The sequence below is a fragment of the Camarhynchus parvulus genome, chromosome 3, assembly GCF_901933205.1.
Source record: "Camarhynchus parvulus chromosome 3, STF_HiC, whole genome shotgun sequence".
NCBI lineage: Eukaryota > Metazoa > Chordata > Aves > Passeriformes > Thraupidae > Camarhynchus > Camarhynchus parvulus.
In genome coordinates this window covers 62,204,919-62,227,790 of record NC_044573.1, presented here as the reverse complement: position 1 = coordinate 62,227,790, position 22,872 = coordinate 62,204,919, and the positions used below count along the sequence as shown (strand labels likewise).

The window sequence follows — 22,872 nt, the reverse complement described above, 5'->3', positions numbered from 1 at the left end:
GCTGTGAATTACTTGAAAAAGTGAATGTAGAGGAAATGGAAGATGACAAAGATGGAAACCATCTGAAAAAAATAGTCTTTTTCAAAGGAAAATTAAGAAGCAGACCTTCAAATTATGAAAGTAGCAATAAATTGAGATAGAATTAAATAAGACTATGCTGGAAATGCTGCTGAGGCTGTTGAACTTCCTGCATGAGGTATTTTCTGTGGTTATTTATCCTTACTGGGATAAGAGGAGGTGTCAGACTGTTGAAAGAGGCAGAAGAGCAGTCACAGAACAGAGAGCCCAAAGGCTGTTGGGCTGGAACTGAGCTGAAAAAAAAAAAAAACAACCTGCCAAAAACCCACAAAGACTTTAGCAACTATATCTGCTCTGGCTGCTGGATGTGTCTGGAGGGCAGAATATGCTTCAGAAACCCACAGTGCCAAACTGAGTGCAAATATCACTTCCTTTAACATATTTTTCTTCTTGTACCCCCACAAAGGAATACAACTATAATCAATGAAACTGAATTGCAGATTTAGAAAGCAAAAAGGGAGAAAGAAGCTGATTACATTTCTGGGTTTTTTTAACATTTGAGGGAAGTCTGTTGTCCTGAGAGGATGGGGGGAAATACAGTAGGCATGTTTCTATTTTGTTTTAGCAACCAGAGCATGGCTATATCCTCAGAAGCCACATTTTAGGCTCTGGGGGAAAAATGCAAAGTATCATTTACATGCCAGCTGTACTGTGATGTTTGTTACTCTTCTCAACACAGCACCATTGCCTTTTGTAATTTTTATCACTTTCATAAACTCATACAGGATAGGATTGTGTGCAGGGAGAGTCAGATGAAAAGATGGTAAGGTAGAACTTTCATTTTTGTTATAAGAGAGCATCTTCGTAGTTTCAGAAAGAAATCTCCATCTACAGTTTTCCAGGAGGCTGTTTCTTTAAAAAGATGTTTTCAAGATTGATTGGTATCAGGTGTTCACTGCCATGTGATGCAGGTGTTACCATGGTGACCACTCCACTCCTTTAGGTAGGCTGTCAGAGGCTATAATTGTGCTTTAAAAATCCTGTGTGCAGTATGATAACCTGCACAGAAATAAGCTGTAGCCTTGCTCAGACACAGGTCTGCCTCTGAATTTACTGGTTTGTGACTGCAAGCCACAGAAGATTGTATACTGATGTTTGGGGGAGATTTCTTTCCTCTCTCCCTTTCCATGAGACAAACAAGCACAATAGGCCCTACAGTATAATGGGAACGATTAAATTATTAGCCACGCTTCCTCCCCAGCCCCATTTGAGTCTGTGTCTCTTTCTGGTCTCAGGCCAGGAGATAAAGCTGGTTGGAGCTCTGCTGTGTCTATGTGGCTCTGCTTGTGCCTGCCTTCTGCTAGGGCACATGAAAAAAGGTGTTTTACTGACACACTGGCATGTCTGTGACTGTAGTCCAGACAGTGGCAAGCCTGAAGTACCTTCTATGCCTTTGGCAAATCTCTGACCAGGGATTAAAATTGAATTACCCTTCAAAATGCTGCTTGCCGACCCTTGTATTTCATGGATCCTAATGCTGCAATACTCATTTGCCTTTTTACAGTGCAGCTGGCAGCAATAGTACACTTGTTCCTTAGCTTCTGCAGGATTAGGGACAGAGGTGCTCCTCTTTCCATACACTGTTTATGTCTGTGGAAAGGTAGTTTCCATTTTGCCTGCCACAATCTGCATTTCTGCTTCAAGACAAGTTGTAGTTGACACAAAAAAGTGGTAAGATTGCAATGCTTATTTATTACCTAGAATTCTGCATCAGTAAGATGGAAGGTAAAGAGAAAAGTTGGTAAAGAGTGAGGAAATTATAAGGATGGGTTGAAGGTCAAGAGGCAAAGGCTGGAAGTGCAGTAGAGTTAGAGGCTATTGTGCATCCTGCCCCAATTTCTCTATATCCCAGCTACTGCTTCTCAGCAGCAGCCAAAAGCCCCAGGCTCAGCTTCCTATGGATGCCCTTAGGCAGGATGGTATCCTGGGAACCATGTTTTTTATAATTGGCTGTATCTTTGCTCTCTTGGTCTCAGAGGGCCTGTGCCTGTGGCCTTCAATACCACAGCAGCAAAAGAGCCTTACAAGAATGACCTAGTCTGTTGCATGAGATCAGATGTCATGGAAAACTCTTACTGTTAAAAAAAATTCCCCAATTAAATAAACCTTTCTGATGAAGTCTTTCACATTTCTTTAATTTTACTAGGGCTCGATCCTTTAAGTTGCTAAACAGCTTTTACCTTTCCCCAGAAGAGGCAGAGAATTGTAGACATCAGCAGTACTCAGTACTCTGTAGAGTTAAGAACAGAAATTGACCATTTGGACCTTCTGTGTCCTGGTAGTCTCTCTTAAGCTTCCAACTGGTATTTTGAAAGACAAAATTAGAAAATAAGATGAAATAAGTATTTATGGCCCCAGTTGTACAGAGTGCTTAAGAATTTGTTTTTAAGGATGCAGCTATGAAAACTGGACATGCAATCGAGTGCTCATGTGTACTGGAGCTGTGCACTACGATGTTGTGTAGCGCTACAACTTGGATTTCAAATGGCATTTGATTGTATAGTGTGCTTCAGTTTATTGATTTTACATTATCCTCTCTTGTATTTGAGATATCTTTTGCTAGGTATTAAGTGGGCTTTAGTACCACACATAAATGGAACACCTACACATAGTTGAAGGTGAGTGTAATTAGCATTTCTCTAGGTCAACTTTGTCATGTCCCCACTGTATTAAGTATGTGCCCTGCAGCTGTGCTGGGCATCTTTTAGAAGCCACAGCTACTCCAGTGTTCAGATTCTTAAACTGAAATTTCCCATTGGCTTTTAATTAGATTAATAAATGAATGTGCAATCAGTGAGCTGTAAGGAAAGTTTCCAAATATAGAAACAACTAAACCAGACCCTAATGCAGTCATCAAGCAGTTTGAATAATTAAATATCAAAAGCAGATAAAGAACAAAAGAAGTCAGACTTTGCATAAGGTAGAGCATGATATGAAGACTGACTGATATCTGAGGGGATGGTAAACAAGAGCATCTGTCCTTTCAAACACCACATTTATTAATAAATAACAAGCATTTTAATGGATTGTTTTGCATCTCACTGTGTAAATAAGACTGGAAAATGCCGTCCAAAGCTACTACAGACAGCCCAATCAAACACTGAATTGTTTGGCATAAAAGTGAGAGCTTCCATGGCTGGTTCCTTAGTGGAGAAAAGTGACACGGAAGGTGACGTAACTTACTAATTATTGACTCATTCTTCATGTTTTTACTTCTGTTTCTCTGATTCCTTCTTTCTTTGTGGGGAAGCGCTTCCCCTTCTGCTTTTTCTGTGTTCCTCTAAGCAACAGAAACATGCAACAAGAAAACCATCTGGAAACTGGACTCGGTGCCAGCCCTATTGAGAATAAAAAAAGCTGATTTTTGATGCCTGATTTGGAGTACCACATGCTCTGTTCTGTATGTCTCACAGCCAAACTGGAAATCTGTCACCATGCCCAGTTTCCAAAACATGGAGACTCTTAGAATGCAGATTCCTGCTGTATCAGTTCCCCATCTTTTTCACACTTGTTGGGTTGAGCAGCTCAACCTGAAACCTTTTGGTAACTGTAACCATCTTACCCTGCTCTGTGCCTTGCCCACAGTAAACTAAACTTTACTTACCAAGGAAGGCATAACAACATCCTGGGCAGCACTCATTAGACCATGTATGGAATATTGTCCAGTTTTGCTTCTGCCTTACCAAAAGGATGTTGATAAACTGGAGAAGGAGTTGGTCAGGGAGGAACACTTCAGGAGATGATGAGGAACAGGGGCTTGTTCTCTCATGTTGCTGAGAAAGTGGAGCCAGGCTCTTTACAGAGTTGCACAGCAAGAGAGCAAGAGACTATAGTTATGAGAGGCTATAGTTATGAACTAGAAGAGGACAGATTCAGACCTGGGGTAAGAAAGAGCCTTTTCTTCATGATGACAGTGAAACCCTGGCACAGAGAGGTTGTGGAGTCCTTGGAAATCCTTGGAAATATTCAATAGCTGAAAGGACAAATCCCTGATAAATGTGATCTGAATTAGTTATTGACTCTGCTTTGAGTAGGAGGTTGGAGTAGATGACCTCCTGAGGTCTTTCCCAACCTGAATTATTCTATGATTTTATAACACTGAGTTTTCAGCCTTGATATATCCTCTGCTTCTGGCTCTTTTCCAGTCACCTTCTCCTGTCCTGCTCTCAGAGACCTACACGCAATGCAGGGTAACACTGCTGTTCTCCACCAAGAGTACCTTGGTGGCATGATGAAAAGTGTGCTGGTTTTGAGATGTGGACAAACGCCCATTTTGATAAAACCCTGCCTTGTCTTCATAAGAGAGTTATTTAGCCAGGACTTTTAGGCAGCAGTCTCAGCAAGAAAACGTTTTCTTTCCTTTCCTGCTGCCATATATTTTATTTAGAATGATTCTTTGTTGTCTTTCACATTGCTGTTCATCTGGAAGCTGGTATTTGACTTTTCAAAATGGTGGCTGGCAAGAAGCCATAGCAGTAATTAGCATGAGGGCAGAACAGAATTCCAGCCAACACTTAGCTGAGATATTTTAGTATCGCAAAAATGAAGGGGTTTTTCTGCTTCAGCAAATGAATAAATAATACTGTCTAGAGTTCCAGCTTCAAGCAAGTTCAAAGAACTTGTATTCAGGGTCCAAAATAAAGTGGAGGAATTTCTGGGAGCAGGAGAAGGAAATGAGCCAAAGACAGTGGATACATGTTCATTTAGGCAAAAGGACAGATGGGAAAAAATTTTTAAACCACATTCATCAAAATGAAAAACCAGGTGTCATTGGCAAGAGACTGAATGACTTCTTGCATGAGAAAAGTGTAAAACATGTTTCACACCCAGTCAACACCTTGACTGATTCTGTGCCAGAGTTCAAACCTATGCCAGCCTGTCCCTGTGGCCTTGTAAATGTGCTTGGGGAAGAAGGTGGTTATGATCAATGCTGAAGTTTAAGCTACTGATTTCTACCTGACTGCCTCATCCATTTACTCCCATCTGAACAGAAGAACTTTGTTTTGTTAACTTGTTTTCACCATGAAAGAGTTGATTGTCCTTTTTTCTTTTTTTCAGGATGCAGACATTTTAGTGTATTCCTAAATTTATGGGTGTTGAAATTCTGAAGCAAGCATCAGTGGATTGTAGCCTCTGAGAAGCCACCAGTCTGCTTCCTCCCAGACCTTTCTTCATGTCTTATGCACCCCATCTGTTCAGAAAGTATTCAGCAAAGTCAAGCAGGATTCCTTGCTTTGATTTAAATAGGTTTTTTTTAGTTGTCCCAGAAGCAGTGACCCTAATTCATTTTTATATGCAGAGCTCTATTTCAGAAGACTAAACAGAATAAAGTTGAACTACTTTGTACTCTTCCTAATTATATTACTTGTTCCCTTCTCATCCTCAGCTGACTTTGAGAAGAGCTCAGCAAACTCATGCTTTCTTCAACAGCAAAGTCAGAATTCATATAGAATGGGCAGATATAAAGACATCATCCAAAGTGGCCTATGAGTAGTTTGAAATAATGACTTAATAATAAATCCGAAATAATGTTAGGAAAATTCCAGAATTTATTTTCTTTCCTAAAATTGAAGGGACTGCAAGGTCAAATATCTTATGTGGATTAATGAGTGTAAAGTGTCTAAAATTGTGTTGAAGTATATAACAAGAACACTCTTTTTGGCCACTGTTGAATGCTTGGTATTGCGTTTTTCTCTAAAAATGTTACTTTGAAGAGGAAACTTGCAATATTGGCTTATAATAAGGAGAACAAAGAGTCTCTCCCAGAAAACACAGGGCCTTAAGAGAGGTGGAGAGGTTAAGAGAGAGGTGGAATGATAAGTTTGCCTGTCAAAAGTCACTTCATTTCATCCAATTATGTCACCTTGAGAATTGGTCATCATTGTTTCCTTAGCAATTGCAGAATTCACTGACTTCAAATTCAGTTATCAACTTAGGATGTGCCTGAAAACTTCTCTCCAAAAAAGCCATGTAAGCAAGGCTTTTCAGAATTTGGGCAAATCAGCTTTCTATTTGGTGAGGGGAGCAAAAGAAGGGGCATTTTGTGATGTGTGATGAAAGACATGTTGTCATCAGTTCAGGCCTCGCTATGTGATGATACAGCTCTTGAACTTGGTGCAGCTTGTCATTGTTTGGGGATTGAGGCGACTGACAGCAACAAACACAAAAATTGATGTCCAGAGAGTCCAAAATAATTGCATAAATAACTTCTGCTTATTTTGGACATGTTTGTGGTCTCTTTATCTCTAGAACTGTGTGTGTCTAACAGCTTACACTGACCTCCTTTAGTATTTTCAGAATTCTAACTCCAGTATTCCTCAGAAACTAATATATGCCATGCACTTAAACTTTACCAAAGGCTGGCAAGAGGCATAGGGTTCTTTTCCTGAGTATAGTTGTATTAAAACTGTCAAATAACTCTCTTCAGTGTAAATAATCACTGTTTGAGTTTGGTATACGCAAATAATATAAAGAATTGACAGCTGACTCTTCAACTTTCTTTTAATGCGGTTACTTTCTTTATAGGTGTGGTAACTCCTCATTGGCAGGGACAAATTCTAACAACCATTCCCCCAGGGAGATCAGAAAAACAAACTATTAGGTGTGGTGAGTCAACATAGCATGCAAAGAGAGGCAATTACAACTGTCCTGTCATCAGATCAGTACGTCTGTGTTGTGATTAACCTCATTTACTTCCAGTTGCAAGAAGCATATAAATGTCATAATATGCTTTGTCACTCTTGTCCCCAAGAGAACAGTGTCTTGTTGAGGTCCTTTTTAGTCTTTTGTCAGTATTTTGGTAACATAATGTTGGCAATACAAGAAAAATATTCCTTCAGAGAAACATTCAGCAGTTCCTTGCAGCATAGCCAATGTTATTAGTGTCAAATCTTACTTGAATAAATATACAATGTTTTGGTTTGATTTAATTTTGGTTTTGTTCATGTTTGGTTTAACCCTTTCTAAAAGCTCTGTGCTTTAGACAGTTTTTAGCTTCCAGTTTTTAGCTAGGAGCTAATTGGAGAAAAGGACAGGAAAGAATTCATGGCTTGTGAGGAGAAAACAAGCACAGTTATTACAGTACTCAGATGGAAAAGTGGAAGTTATGAATGTTTGTCTCGTTCCAAGAACTCTTCTTGTATAAGAAATATTCACTGCACAAATTACAGAAGCAGGTTTCTTTAGGTTACAAGAATAATATTTTTCCTTTATATTTCAAGTTTTTTTTCACTCAATAAAAGCATTGCCTTAGTGGTTAAAGTGTGAAGACTAGGGCAAAACTGGAGTTAACATCAAAAAAATAGAATTTCAGTTATAATACTTTTGCACAGTGGAAAGTGCTATTGCTCAACTTAATTTCTTCCCTGGGGATCAAAGCATTCACCTAGGAGACAACAGCTCTAGGCAGTTTTTCTTCAAATCCCAAGATATTCCTCTGTGCATGTTTTCAAAAGGAAGAATGAACCATGCCTGGTGCTTTGAAGGAGTCATTGCAGAGGTGATGATTTCTTTATCAGCTGAAGTGAGCAGTGAGTAGATGGAGGTGCTGCCTGGCAACGAGAGTAAGGCAAAGTCTGTGATGAGTGGGATCCCTAGGCAGGCCCTTCTCCTAGGTGTTACCTGTTGGTTAGTTCCAGGTGGCTCTTCCTTCATATATGAAATTTGTAGATTGAAGTAATTTTCTGAAGCATTCAGCTTGGGAGAAAAAATGTTGGCATCTAGTTCGGCAGTTTGGCTTCTCTGTACTTTGCAGATCTGCTACCTCAACCAAAGGTGACACAGCACCTCTCATACATAGACATCTTCTTGGCTGAAGAATGAAGAAAATCCACCTCCAGATGCTGTGAAGAATTGTGGTGTGTGAAATGAGAAAAAAAGGCACTATCAGTTCCAGGGACAGTAGTGGGCCTTCATCACAACAGTCCACAAAAGGTTTTACTTTGCAAATGACTACTTGCACTGGGCTTAGCTCCACCTTTATTCACTTTAGACAGAGGTATGGGTTTATTAGTTTTAGGATAACCCCAAACAATTTCATATCCAATGAAATTCAGAGAACTTATTTTCATCCCTAGTTATCTCACCTTAATGGCTATGGCAAGAGCATTCAGAAATAGATGAAATTAGATGACATATCTCCTGAGACATCAGTGTAGGGATGTCCACACTTAATAATACAAAATAAATGCATGTTACAAATAAGCTGAAATGCCTTGATATGTGTCTCATAAATGTAAGAACATTCTGGACATCAATCCATTAATATGTTTCATGGTCTAATTTTGGTTTCTTCAAAAATTTCAAACAAGATAGCTTGGTTGGTCTTTAAAAAGACTTAACTGAGCTTCTCAAATGCACTAAATTCAAGTTCAGAATACTTTGTCCATATGTTAACAAATTAATAAATAGAACTTCTTATTGTAGAAAAAGTCAGCAAGTAAGAGTCTCAGAAGTATTATCTGAAAAATAAATTTCTTGAAATGCAGAAGCAGTTTCATAAATTATGACGTGCCAGGCTGGACTTTACACAACCCAAGTATGTTGTTTGGTCTTGCGCTCAGTGCTGCAAGACCAACAAAGTTCATCTGAATTTACAATAAATAACCTGTCCTTGCATATGTAATGGGCAAACTTTCATTAAAGCATTCTGCTGCATATTAGGAAGCTCTTGGATCATTATTTTATCTGGCACCAAGCCACTTACTAAACTTCAAAGTGTGAAATTTTGGTTTCTAAGTCGCAGTTTTGGAAGCTGCAGTAACTGCTCAGAAAAATCTGTCCTTTAGCTGGTAGAATCCCCAAAGAGCTGCAAAGATGTGTAATATATGTGCTTTTGTTCTTCAAAACAGAATAGAGAGAACCCATCAACAGACCTTTTGTATGTGCATGGTGTTTTCTACCTTCCCTCAGCACTCAGGTACCTATAAAGCAGCCAAAATCAATACACAAAATGTCAGATTTGAAAGGGCACGTGTGCAAAGAAAGCATTTTGGGCTAAGCCTGTGGTTCAAAGCACTAACTGTATTAACCATTTGTCCAGTAATGTAGTAAAAGCATGGGGTTTGGTCTTCAGGTGAGCCACAGATTTGGAACAAGACAGCATTTTAGCCTGAGATAACATTCACAATTTGATGCTTCCCTGCTTATACCAGGCATGAATTACTGAAGGGAGGGGAATGGAAGGAAGACAACAGCTTGGGAAAAGGGCTAATGGTGCTGTTGCCATTGCATTACCCCAGCTGGGCTGTGTGTGAGCATCAGTATGGTCTCAAGGACATACCTTCTTTCTGCCACTGTAGAACAGGGAGTGTGACTCTGATAACATTTTCGGTCTCCCTGTATTCACATTACTCTCTCCAGATCCTGGTTCTTAATTAGAACCCCATTCTTGCTTTGCCTTGCCAACTATTCTGAAATAAATGGAGCATATTTTGTAACTAGTGGCCAAAGAAAGGTACATCACTGAATTTTCTTCTGGATGGTGTTAATTGAGCAAAACCAATAAAATAGGCATAGCTGATATGCACAAGAAGAAAACTAATTTTACAGAGTGCTAAAACCTTCAGGCAAGATTGTGGTATTCCTGTAAATTTACGCTCTCTTTATTATATTAGCTACTGTGGCAGAAATGCTGAGGTGGAAGCTGAAAAGTAGCACAACTTAATTTGAAGTATTCTGAAATCCAGTAATTTCTCTGGGATGTACCCATATCTACTTCAAAATGCTGACCTTTGTTAATATTCTAATAACTTTCTGGAGCAGCTGTGAAACAGGCAGGAGTTCTCTGAGCCCTTCACAAAGTTTGTACAGTGTTTCATGAAGTGATTTCATTGTTTCTCAACATGAAAGTGCAGTGAAAAGAATGTTCATCCAAGAGAGAATCTGGGGAAGAAAAGGTTATACTTGCCAAGAGCTGAATTGTCGAGTTCATTTGTATAGACTTTAGCGTGGTTTCATATTGTACCCAAATTAATACATAAGTTGTTTGAAGGCTAAATAAATAGCCATTTAAACAAATTGTTTCCTTTTTTAACCTTTTTTCCTGTCTAGGTTAAATATTTGAAATAGAGGTGACACTGTAGAGAAGAGGAATATGTATGTAGGCAAATTATTTCTGTTTCTGCTACCTAACTTTATGTGTCCAGTGATATCCACTGAAATATCCCTTTTTCACTCTAGTAAATAAGTAATCAGCTGATATGAACAATTTGTGGTAAGACCCCTATCTCAGTTGCCCCAGTGCACATCTAGAGAAACATAACTCCTGTGAGATTTCTTTAGATTTATAGCAGCTGAGTTTTATTCAGCTTGGGTCTTCTGTGTTGGAAGAAACCTATTCAGTGGTAAATAAACCCCCTCCCCCTGCTTCAGCCCTCCCATTTGTAGGTGACTGACCCTTGAAAAATGTCAGATAGGGGCAACTTTGACTTGGTACAGAACATTGAATCATTTCCTCAACCAAGAAGTTAATTTTTCTTGATTGTTTCTTTCCCTTTTTTTGCCCTGCTGATGTACATGGCTCATCAGATGTGTGTGGCTTCAGATTGCTGCAGCCTTTCTGATTTTTACAAGCAGAGAGGCTTTTCCAGTGGCAATTTACTTCTCTTGCAGTTATGTGATGGCAGGTTATTTTTGTGGAGACAGTGGAATCTGGAGCTGCTGGCACAGCTTGAGTAGTGGCTCTCTTCTGTAGCTCATGCTGGCCCCTCTTGAAGCCATGCTGTGGGGCTGAAGGCATACCTGAACCATGAACTTTAAGGTACTTAGCATTTTGGGGGGCAGAATTGTGCAGATTACCAAGAAGCCATACTAAATGACCCCCCTCTTGCAGGCTTCTTGATTCTTCATCCAAATCAACTGACAGCTAATACAACGTTAAGCAGTGTGGTTATTTCCAGCTAGCTTTCTTGTCTGCTGTGAAACTCTCTGTGTTGAGATGCTGAAATACAAACTCTGGTTTAGATATTTGCTGAAAATGTGTTGGCAAAGTAGCATTTATCTTAGAGCAATGTGAAGGCAGTTTTTATGCCACAGTTATGTGTTCTCTGTTTGGATAGCAGGATGCCACAGAACAGCCACGGCTTTGTTGCTTACACGGTGTCCAGGCAGCAGTTGCCACCTTTGGGGTGAATGTAACAGCACTGCTGGTGCAGAGGGATTTGCCTTCCATTAAGAGAGGATAGAGAATTCCTTTAATGGCACTGTTGTTAAGGATTTGCTTTTGTACCAGAAGTGCCCTGAATGAAAAGGCTGAAGTCCAGAAGTCTACCTGTATGGCATGCTCTCTGTATGTGAATTTGTCATCTGTTCATTTATTTTAAATATAGGCAAGTTTATCTTCCTTCTTGGCAGCAGTTCAGCTTTCCCTTGGTGTTTTGCTGTAGTCAGCTGAGAAGACAGACATTGAGATCACTTTCCAGTTGTTTCTGGGTGTTTCTGGTATTTATCAGCCTCCTTTTTTTGCTGTCCTGTAAGTAGCTTTTTTCTTATGCTCTCGTTTGCTGTATTGTATTCTGTACCTCTTTTGAGCTGTTTTTAAAACATTTTTACAGGGTTTCATTAACATCTGCCTTTCCTAAAGAACTTTACTTAATGAGCTATGCTTGTTTCATTACTGCCTTGAGCAGACTAAGCAAACAGAGAAGTTCCCCTTTATTTTAATGTTCATAGCCTTGCCAGTGTTCTCCTGCTGCTGGGTTTCGCACACTGTGGGGGTCATCTTTGTCTTTTTTAGGCTCTCCTTTGAAATGCTAGAGCTAGCTTGTTGTTTGGTATAATAAATGTGGTTAGATTAAAAGCCAAAAATCATCTGTATTATATGTAAAAATTATGGGTTTGGCTGTGACTACCAGTGTTTTAGGGAGCTCCCTGCTGAGAAGTACAGAAATGAGTTCAGTTTCTCTGTGGGTACATCTTTTCCTCCTTCAGAGGGGAAGAGGGATTCATTGGTTGAAACTTTTTATTTGGCCCTTAAAATGCAGACTGTCAGGTCAGCCCTGCAGAGACATCTGTATCAGAGCCAGGTTTCTGAAGCTGTTTGTGACCATGAGGAGTCTGACATGGAGTATTGGACACAAACAGCCCTGAACTGAGCAAGAGTAACTGGTTTTGCTTGTCCTTGGCCTTCACACAGTCATCACAAATGTGAGGGACTGCAGTTGAGGGAGAAGTGCTGAAACTTCTCAGGCAGGAACAAATCTTGCTCTTAATTTTTTCCCTCTGTCAGCATACATGAGCAAGGGTTTTGTGGAGGGGGTATCTGCAGGGATTTATTTTCTGACAGTGCTCTCTTAAACCTCCATTTCATTGAGCAAAGCTGAAGTGGTTTGGTTGATGTTGTAAGGAACAGACTGTGACCCATGGTTTTAAAAAAAGACTAGCATACAGGGGCTTTTCAGTGAAAGGTTGTGCCTGTTCATCTGCAATCAAGAAAATGCAGAACTATTTCTGCACTTTTTAAAAAAAAACACAAGTTAGAAATAAAACAAACCTTTCAGCTGCTCATTTTAAAGTGATACATAACGATGCAGCAGGGAAGACCAGAGAAAAATGTTACCATGCCTGTAATCTTTGGTAGCTCTTCAAGAACAAGAGGTCATCTGCAGAAAAAGTCCCTTGAAATCGCTCTATCTGCAGTTTTCCATCCAGATTCATGCAAGGCTGTAGAGAGGAGATGTAGGCTCTTCTCATCTCCGGTGCTGAGTGAAGTTTAGAAAAAGAGAATACACCATCTCTAAGGATATGCACTCATTGGGAGACCATGACAAGCACCTTCATATTTTTGACCTTTTGAATATATAGGTCTTAATGCAGAAATAAATCCCTGTGGTAGTGTTCACAGGGGTCCCAGGATGAGAGAAGAGACGAGAATCTTGGTTCCATGTTTCAGAAGGCTGATTTATTATTTTATGATATATATATTATATTAAAACTATACTGAGAGAATAGAAGAAAGGATTTCATCAGAAGGCTTGAAAGGAAAGGAATGGAATGATAATAAAATCTTGTGACTGACCAGACAGTCTGAGACAGCGGGACTGTGATTGGCCATTAATTAGCAACAACCACATGAGACCAATCAAAGATGCACCTGTTGCATTCCACAGCAGCAGGTAATAATTGTTTTTCTTTTCCTCTGAGGCTTCTCAGCTTCTCAGGAGAAAAATCCTGGCAAAGGATTTTTCATAAAATATCATGGCTACAAATCCCAGTATATGAACCAAGGAGTAAATATTTGGAGTACTACAACATCAGCATAATCCCTCAATGATCTACATTTGTCAGTATCACTTCCAGGCTTTCTTTTGAAGTGTTCAACCCATACTTCCACAAAAAAGCCCTAAGAAACCCTCCTGTGGAATTTCCATTAAGGAATGCACTTAGATCTGTGTGTTTCTGGGAAAGACACATCTCTGCAGACTATGTTCTCTAAAATGGTCTTGGTGTTGGTTTCAATCTATCTAGAAACAGATGTATCAGCTTGCAGAAAGATTCACTCAGTGATAATGCCTATCTGTTTTTTGCCTTTTCTCTCTGTGCTTAATACGATAAAATAGAAAAAAAAAAGACTTCTGAGAAATCTGCATGGAAAACAAAAAAAAATCAAAGACAGATTAATTTACATTGTCAAGTGTCAGGCTGTAATATGATTATGCTGACAAAACTAGAAAAGGAAATGTTCACAGCTCGTAGGCATTTTAGAAGAGGTCATTAGCTTAGCAGATGGGAAAAAATTGTTTCTAAGCATTCTGCAGTTCCTGAATTCACACATTACACAGGTAGGTACATGCTCTGAATTCACACATTACACAGGTAGGTACATGCTCTGACCAAATGTCATGGAGGCTGCAAAACCTCAAGAGAAGCTTGCCAGGGGGCTGTTATTTCCAGTTAAACATAAAATCTGAAGGCTACAGAATGTCAGTGCTGAGCAGTAATCTTTATACAAAGGGAAATAGGTCCTTTTGGGCTCCTCATCCCCCTGCAGCAGAGTGTCTTCAGTGAGGGATTGAAATGGCAGGTGTGAGTAACTCCAAATGGCACGTGTGATTCCCCCTCTGCAGGTTGTGTTGCTCATTCTTGTGTCTTTCTGTGGGGAGATTCACCTGTGGTGCTGCCTGGGGAAGAGCCTCTGCAGGGATAGTGGAGAATTTTGCTGTGATCCTTCTGTGGGGCAGGGTGGGAGAGGCTGGGTGGGGGTTGGAGGGGGACACTGGCTCTTCCTGCATGGAGAGAGCATGTCTATGAGCATGTGGATTTGCTGCTGTAGGACAGAGAAAGAGGAGAGAAGGCATTTGCTGCCATGGGAGGGTAGGAAGAGGAGAGGGCTGGTGCTGTCTTTTTCAGGGTAAGAGGAGGAGTTGAGGTGAAGGATGTCCCATTGCCTGCATGACCTCTGTGGCTGTCAGGGTTTGACTGGTTTTGTCACAGTGCTGGATGAGAGCACAAAGGAATAAACCTCCTCTGATAAAGCCAAGCAATGTCTGGCATTTCCTTGCCTTCTAACCTTCTAGGAAATGTACTGTATCACTGAGGCTCTTTCCAGAGCAAGAAAACCCAGTGAAGTTATGTTTGTGGGCTAACAGGGATGAAACCACAAAGTGAAAATTTCAGAGTGGTCAAAGAACCTGGTGATTATAGTGGCCATATCCATAGCAACTCAAGATCATTGTCCTCCCACCCTGTGCCAGTCCCTGAATATTGGCAAGCAACTCTTCAGGAGCAGTCAGAGGTCTGTGTCTTTCCTGGACCTGGTGAAAAAGTTTTATTAAAATTGATTCAGGAATTACATGGTACCATCCCTACACAGTGGAAGTGCAGATTCACCTTTTTCTCTGAGCTTTCAAGATGAAAATTCTATCCAATTCTGCTCCAAAGGGAAGCAATGTTTGCTTAGACGGGCCTTGCTTATTGCTTCTGCTTCTCTTGTGGAAGAATGGCATTGCTCTAACATGTCAAAATTACCCACCTCTCACTCAGAATATAGCAGACTGAATGTTAAATTAAAAATAAAAAGAGGAGAAGAAAGCAAGCTGATTGTTAAACTTTTAAATCTAAAGGATTCAGTATGTGGAACTTCCACTTCATGTTGTTTGTATGGCAGATAGGAACAAGACTCGAATTGCTTGTTTATATTTTGGTTTTCATTCCTTCACTTTCCTTAAGCCCATGAGAACCTATGGGTCAATGGCCCATGCAGATTAAGAAAGTTTAAAAAAAGTTCTGTGGATCATGGTGTCCCAGCTAAAATAGCTTAAGTGTCCAGCCATACTTAGAATCATTCACATAGAATGGTTTGCGTTGGGAGGGATCTTCAGGGGTCATTTAGTCCAACCCCCCTGCCAATGGCAGGGACACCAGTGACAAGATCAGGTTGTTCAGAGCCTCATCCAACCTCATCCAACTTGAAAGTTTTGAGTGATGGGGCATCCACCATCTCTCTGTGAAACCTGTGCCAGTGTTGTACCACCTCCTGTAAAAAAAACTTCTTCGTCGTGTCTAATCTAAATCAATCTCTTTCAGTTTAAAACCATTATTGCTTGTCCTATCACAACAGGCCCTGTTAGAAGTTTTTATTCTAGGTCCCCTTTCAGTCCTGAAAGTCTGAATATTTCATTCAAATAATTTATAAAAAGCACACTTTAACCTTCTACTGTCATCTTTTAAATCATCCTGTATGTACTGGTGATTTTCACAGCCTCCTTATCAATTGAGATTTACATACACCTTTTTTTGGTCCCTTTTTAAAGCACTTAATCCAGGTGTTTCAGTAGCTGGGCATGTTTACTGAAAGATCATTTATCAAAATGGAAAGGGTTCTTTGAAAGCCATCTGCCTTAATTAGAGATAATTCTAATTGAATTAATTTAAAATACATTAATTCAACTGTGTGTGGAAAAGACCTACCTGCCAGCCTCATACATGCCCTGGAAAGGTCTGTTTGGTTCTTGAAAAACAGATAGGCTATAATAATTGGAGGTAGGGATTTGCTTTTATGGCTTAGATTTTTTGAGAGACAGTAATTTTTCTTAATTGCCAAGTAAGCTTGCTGAGACCATAAAATAATTTCCTTTGCATTTTAGTAGAATTCTGATTGAAATATGTCTTCTTTTTTATGAAAAAGGGTCTATAACTGTGAAGCCCTAAGATAGGAAGGCTGGTTTAATGTCCCAGGCTAAGGTCATTAGAGGGTAATAGAGATGATTCATATGTTCATAAAATAGAAGTATATTGAAAGGCTAAAGAAATTAAACCAAATTAATCCCATGTGTGTTTTACTGACTTGTTTGGGCTTGTAGCTACTATGAATTTTACCTATTAGACCTATTCTCCTAAGAAAAAGAGACACTGAAACAGCATGAAAGTCAGGGAGGTTTATAAATTGCTGTGATCGATGGTATCCTTTCAGCAGAGATGCAGAGGAAACAAAGTCATCTAAAAGTAGGAAGGGGGAAGCAAGTATAGCACTGCAGATAAACCCTTCACCTGAAATGCAAAATTATTCCAAAATAAGTTCTAAGGAAAAAAATTCTTAATGTGTATTATAGATAATCATATAGCCTATTTGTTTCCTTCATTACTCCTCAAGAGATTGTGGAATTGTGGATTTTTGATTTATTTTTTTCATTGGTGATACTCAGTGGATCAGTGCTTAGCTGGCTTATTTCCAGAAAATTTAAGAACAAGATGCTCTCAAATACTTATGCCCCTATATTCCTTATTCTGTGGGAAAAGCTTTTCCCCCAGTCTGAACCTTCTGGCAGAGGATTAAATCTCTGAGGATTTTGTTATTCTGAACCTTTAAGCCTGTGGGTGTAAATACCCTGTGGTCTCTGACCATGGTGCAGTCACAGATTTTCTGGTGCACAGGTAACCAGAGACGGTATCATCAGGTGTCCTATCCCTTGGAGATAACTCTAATCACCAAATCTGAGTGGGACAAATCTGACTCAGTGATCTGCTCTTTAATGTCAAAGTGCTCATTCCTAGTACTGTGTCCTGGCTGTATTATCAAATTTCAGTGGAAGCAACACAAGCCTTGCAATTAGATGAAGTATGTGGGGAACTGCAGGGTCAACTTGTAAATCTGTGCTATCAGGATATGTCTCAGTGAATTGTAATTGATTGAATTTATTTTTTTACTCACAATTTAAAGTCTATTGTAAATATAATTGAGAAAGTCTTGTGAATCAAGGTCATTATCTAACTTAAATTATAAGCCTAAAAGAAGACGGATTTCTCAAATCTCAGTCTATTTCCTTGGTGAGTCACCATGAGAGGGGGCAAATTTTCCTAGCTGTAATTTCATCAAAATCAGTAAATAGGGCCACTGCGAAGATTGAACAGGTAAACTGTGACCTCACTGAAATTGTATTAGAGTAAGCATGATGTATGCTGGAGAATGAAATGAAAATGAAGGATTATTCATTGAATATTGAAGAAATACTGTTTCTGAAGCAAAAAAAAAAAAAAAGCTAAAGCATAAATATAGTATAAATGGAACATACCGAGCAAGAAACTGAGGGTCCTCATTTTAAATACAATTGTTGAAGACAGTGCAGCAAAGTCATATAACTTCTCAAAATGTATCCATATGTCCTATTGATTTTTCATCTTTGTGAGTGTTAAAGTCATTGACGTGTCAAGGAGAGCAGTAGGAAACTTACTTAAGGAACTCATTAAAGGCTGTTTCAGGACACTAGGTTGACTTGCAGTTGGAGGTTAGCTCCATTTCCCTTGTATTAGACTTCACTTGCCAAATGGCTGTTTCCTGCCTGGGCTCACTTTAACAGTCACCAGATTAAATCTGAAAAACACAGTGTTCTCTTCTCTGTTGGTTCATCTTCCCCTGAGGGCAAATTGAACCAGAATGATTTTGCAGAATTTTCCAGCACCTGTGGTGGTCTAAGGAGTATGGTCAAGACAAGATTTTTAGGGAAATAAGTTATCTTTTATTAGTTAGAAAAATGTAATTGGAAAAACCTTTGGGTAGACCAGCAGAGATAGCTTTATAGAATTATCCTGCAGTAGTTTACTTATATAAGCAAAATCAAAGAACTTTTACTGTCCTTGAACTGAGTTAATAAAAAAATATTTTATTAACTATTTAAACATTTACTGAATTGAGCAAATATTATTTTCTTCCCCCCATCCTATTCAATGAAGAATGCCAAATGAGGTATTTTGGACTGGATTTCCAGGAGTATTCTTGGATGAGCCAGAAGAATAATTCAGGAAGCCCAGATCATTTGTGGAGCATGAGACCCAACCGAAGTGAGAAATAGATGAATAATTATGGGGGGAAATAGATATGCAGAGCTTCATGGCAAAAGCAAAGAGCACTGAGACTCCAAGAACCGTGTTTGAGAGAAGTGTTGGGGTCATGTTTCCAAGATATCTGACTTGCTCTCAGACTGATACTTGCTGAAAAGGGTGGTAGAGATGCTTCCATCAACAATAAGCACTACAGAAATAGCTGAAGTTGTCAACTGGTTTACCTGTCAGGATGGTGCTTAAGGAAGCAGGCAGAACAATAAAAAACTTGGAGTGTTAGATTTACAGACTCACTCATGACAAAGACAAGGAGGCTTTCTTGCAGCTTTCCATGGTAAAGAAAATTAAATTAGCCTTTATTAGTATGTTAGTACTTTTACAACTCAATAAAGAATAGATTTAAGCTTACTTTGTTTCAAATGCTGTTTCCAGTCCTCTATGCGTAAGTAGCAATTTAAATACTAAGTTTCACTTCATTTTTGTTGGTTTGGTTTGTGTTGGGATTTTTGCTGTGGGTTTTTTTTTTGGTTTTGATTTTTGGGGTTTTTTATTAGAACAGACAGCTATGAGTAATTCTTGTTCTGGAAACCATGACTCTGCCTTGTGTGTGCTTGCACTATGAAATCAGAATGCAGAAATTAAAAACTTAAATAGGAAGGTTTTACTCAGGGAAAAGAATGGGGCATGGATTTGTTTGGGCTTTAGCTTTTCCAAAGTGTTCATCAGACATAAACTATATCATTATAAGACAGAGAGTATCTTCTCCTATACTCAGGTGAAGAAATGCTGGGGGTGTGACTGCAAAACTGTCTAAGCCCAAGTATTTCCACATTAGTCAAGTGAAACTGAGATAAACAGGAAAGAAGTCAGTTAAGAGGATGGGATGGTCTCCTGGTCTGATCCAGGCTAAAAAAATACAGCTTGTAGTTGTGAAGAAGGAGTAATCATACAAATTAAATAAAATTAACCTGGCTTTAGATATAATTATAGAATGTTACCTGGCTGTGACAAAATAAAATGTCAGCTTTTATTTGCATAGCTAAATCAATAAAGTACTTCTAAGAGCTTCTCCTTGCTTTTTAGTGGAAATGATCTCAGTCCCATTCTTTGAAGGCTTAGGAGCTTAGCAAGGTGCCTGCAGCTATTCACACTGCAATTCCTGCTTGCTGCCAGACTGTTACCATCCAGCTGCTGGAAAGAAGTGGAAAGAAGCACAAGCTTCTGTCCCTCACCAATTTAATAATGGAAAGGTAAACTTTTCACCAAACCCACTTCTTCCTTCTAGGGACGCTCTGGAGGTCTTAATATGAAATAACAGGAACTTTTCTCCTAGGAATGGTGCTGCCTGCAGGGCAAAGAAAATGCAAGTCTGTGCAGAAGCTTTTATTGGAGCTGCTTGTTCTTTTGAGGGCTCCAAACAATATCAGTCTGTGAAGGTTATCACAAATACCACATATTTGGTGGCCAAGGTGTTGTAGCACGTCATGTTATCCCCCCTCAAAAAAAGCCCTGAGAAAAAAAGATCCTTGTGTAGTAAACGTTTTTTTTAATTAAAAAACTAAACAAACCTGTTATACTATCATCAAGCTTGTTTGTTGCTAAGTAGGATCTCCATTGTGTCCATCTCTCTGCTCATCCTGCACCAGAGCTGTTCTCCTGCGGTGTTCCTCAGAACTGAACAAGCCTCTTCTTCCCATCTTGCTTGCCTTCCAAAGAAACTCCTCACTACTGATTTTGCTCTTCTTCCTCAGTAAGGTTCCAGAGCTCTCCTTTCTTTCCATGTCCCTTTAGCTTCCCATGTAATTTGTCTCATTCAGACCCTCAGGTAATCTCTCTTCTCTACACAGAAGCACAGTTACAGCTCCCCATGGTTTTTACTGTCAGTCTTGTGCTCCCAGCTTTCAACCCTTTGTGTCCACGTGTTGCTACCAGGAAATTCCTCTCGCTCCACAACTCCTCTTCTGTAAGCACTTCCACAAGGACTTCCCTTCCTGGGAGCATACTGTATGTACAGGTACACTCGGATTCACTCTGAGCCAGATGGAAACATCCCTCATTTATGTCAGTAAGATCTCAAGGAGATTTGGGCCTTCCCCAGTGTGAGACTTTGGGTACACAGCCATGTTGGTTACGTGCATGGGATTGTTCCATTTCCATATATCTGCTAAATTCATCTTCTCACAAAAGCATTTTACATTTCACTGTGCTGATTCCTTTACTGGAGTGCATTGTGTAAGCAGACTCCAGTATGCCTCAAGCTCTTTGCTTCCCTCAGTTTTCCCAGTGGTTTTGTCAGAATAGTTTTCTTCCACAGAGCTGGCAAGTAAAGAACCAAATCCCTCGCAGCTTCTAACGAAGAATACAGACTGACGTACATATGTTGGTTTATGTAGAAAACTTGTCTGTGTTACAGAAGTGTTTGTGGGATGCACAGGCAGCAGATATCAAAGCAGAGGGAAAAATTTATTTGATGCTTCCCTAAGGAATTCCCAGTCAAATGGCTGAGGAGAAAGGAAATTGGAGAGGCTGGGGGATACTCATTTCCTTGTGTGCCTTTGAAAGTGCAAAAGATCATAAATAAAATTGAACTGCAATGTTGTAGTTGCAGGGACTCTGCAAGGCAAGATTAGCTGTAAAAGTTATTTCTAATTCTGAAATTTCTCCTCATATATATTCCTCAAAGTGGGCAAAATTCTCTTGAATTTCAGGCCTGATGCAAATTCTAAGAAAGGATTTAGCAGGTTGGAATTGTGTGGCTGAACTCAGAAACTGGTGTGTGCATTTGCAACAGGAATTGAAAACTCTGTGGGGATGAATGGACAAAATATAAGAGGAAGAATTAGGTTGGTCAGTTGATTTGTTACCACTGAGCTTCATTTCTTCTTCCATAGTAGGGGATGTGTTTGATTTCTTCCCAGCGTGGCCGATGAGTTAGGATTGAACTGTGTTTCCCATGAAGTTGACTAACATTTATGTCTGTCATTGCTCCTGGTCACTCACAGGCATTTGGAAAGTGACATGCTTGGTTGCCTGGTATCGACTGACTTCAGCTAATGTCACTTCATTTATCACTCACTGCAGATAACTTCTGATTCAGTTGTCAGTATCATGACCCCTTCTCCTCTCCCCCTTATTTTCTTTCACAAAGAGAAAATTGTGCCATTATTTAGAAGTGCAGTTAGTTCTGTAATGTGTTCTGTGCATCAGAGCACTGTGCATACTCAGGGGTCAGAGGAGATCACAGTCAAGCTTTCTCCTCTATATATGTTTGTAGAGGTTGAACTGCACCACTGGTATCTGCACATTCTCCAGAAGCTTAAAGGCAGCAGGATCAATCTTATGTTGCTTTTTTTCCCCACTTGTCTTTCCCATAAATATAATATTGGCTTTATGGAAGTGATCAGAAAATTCAACTAAAAGTTTCAAAGTTCCATTCTGAGGAAAAAAGAGTCCTACAGCTTTGGCTAAGTTTTTCAGATTCTGTGCCCTAAAATTATGGACTTCTGAGCAAAAGGATCAAGATCTTGGGTATTCATTTGATGCTTCTGAGAGCAGGAAATTGGAGGAATGGTGTAATCATGGTATCTCAGTCTGGCCATTTTGGTATTAAGATCATGTATTGAAGCCATTTTTGCTCATTATTGATAAGGATGTTGCTGCTGGTGCAAGAGTGTAGAGCAGGTCATGTACCCAGAGCAGAAGTAAAACACAAGACCTTTGTGTAAAATGTCTGTACAGCCATAGCCATGTACACTGCAAAAAAGCAAGAGGGAAAACCTGTTATACAATATACCAAACTTTCAAATATCATCCCAAAAATACCACCTCCTATATGGGCTGTAACAGACAGACTAAAATGTAGAAGGACATGCATCTTCACTGTAGATTTACTGAGATGGGATATAAGCAGTTTCCCTGCATAGGGAAACAAAAAAAAATTCTGAGAACATTTTTCTTAGAAAGGCCAACTCTGTTTGTAAAATCCAAATCATCTTTTTACATGAAATAATAAAAAGTACTTTTGTTTCTAGTTTAGTGATACATTAAAAAACCTGAAAAGTAACAAAATACTTCTTTTTCCTTAGTGGATCACTTCTAACATTCATATAGTTAGCTATATTCCTTCTGCATACCCAGAAATGTGTGATTTCTTGTCCTAAGCCCTAAATAAAATCGAGACCTGTGTTTGGATATACATATGGTAAAGATGTATTGGTAAAGAACACTTGCTTATCTTTCTGTGTGCTTCCCAGCAGTGGGGTTGCCAGTGTGTAACAAATGTTCCTGATTTGAAAAAACACATAAGAGAAATTTTTCTCACAAAATTTATGTGAGTGCTCAGGTTACTGTTAGTCATCATCATATTCTCTAGGCTGTCTTCCTTAAAAGCATGGATGTTCCTATGTGTCTTTTTTTCCTTTTCTGTGGTCCAGAAATGCCTCAGGATAAAGCATAATGGTTACGTGAGCATGTATATTGAGAATGTTCCTATTTTGAGACCTTTGGTAAGAGGAGACAAAG

The 22,872-nt window shown here is 39.4% G+C and overlaps 1 protein-coding gene across 3 annotated transcripts in view; it reads left to right on the top strand.

Annotated features, from left to right (window-relative positions):
• Window positions 1-22,872, top strand: part of PKIB (cAMP-dependent protein kinase inhibitor beta) — a 54,854-nt gene that overhangs the window by 21,929 nt on the left and 10,053 nt on the right. The window lies entirely within an intron of this gene.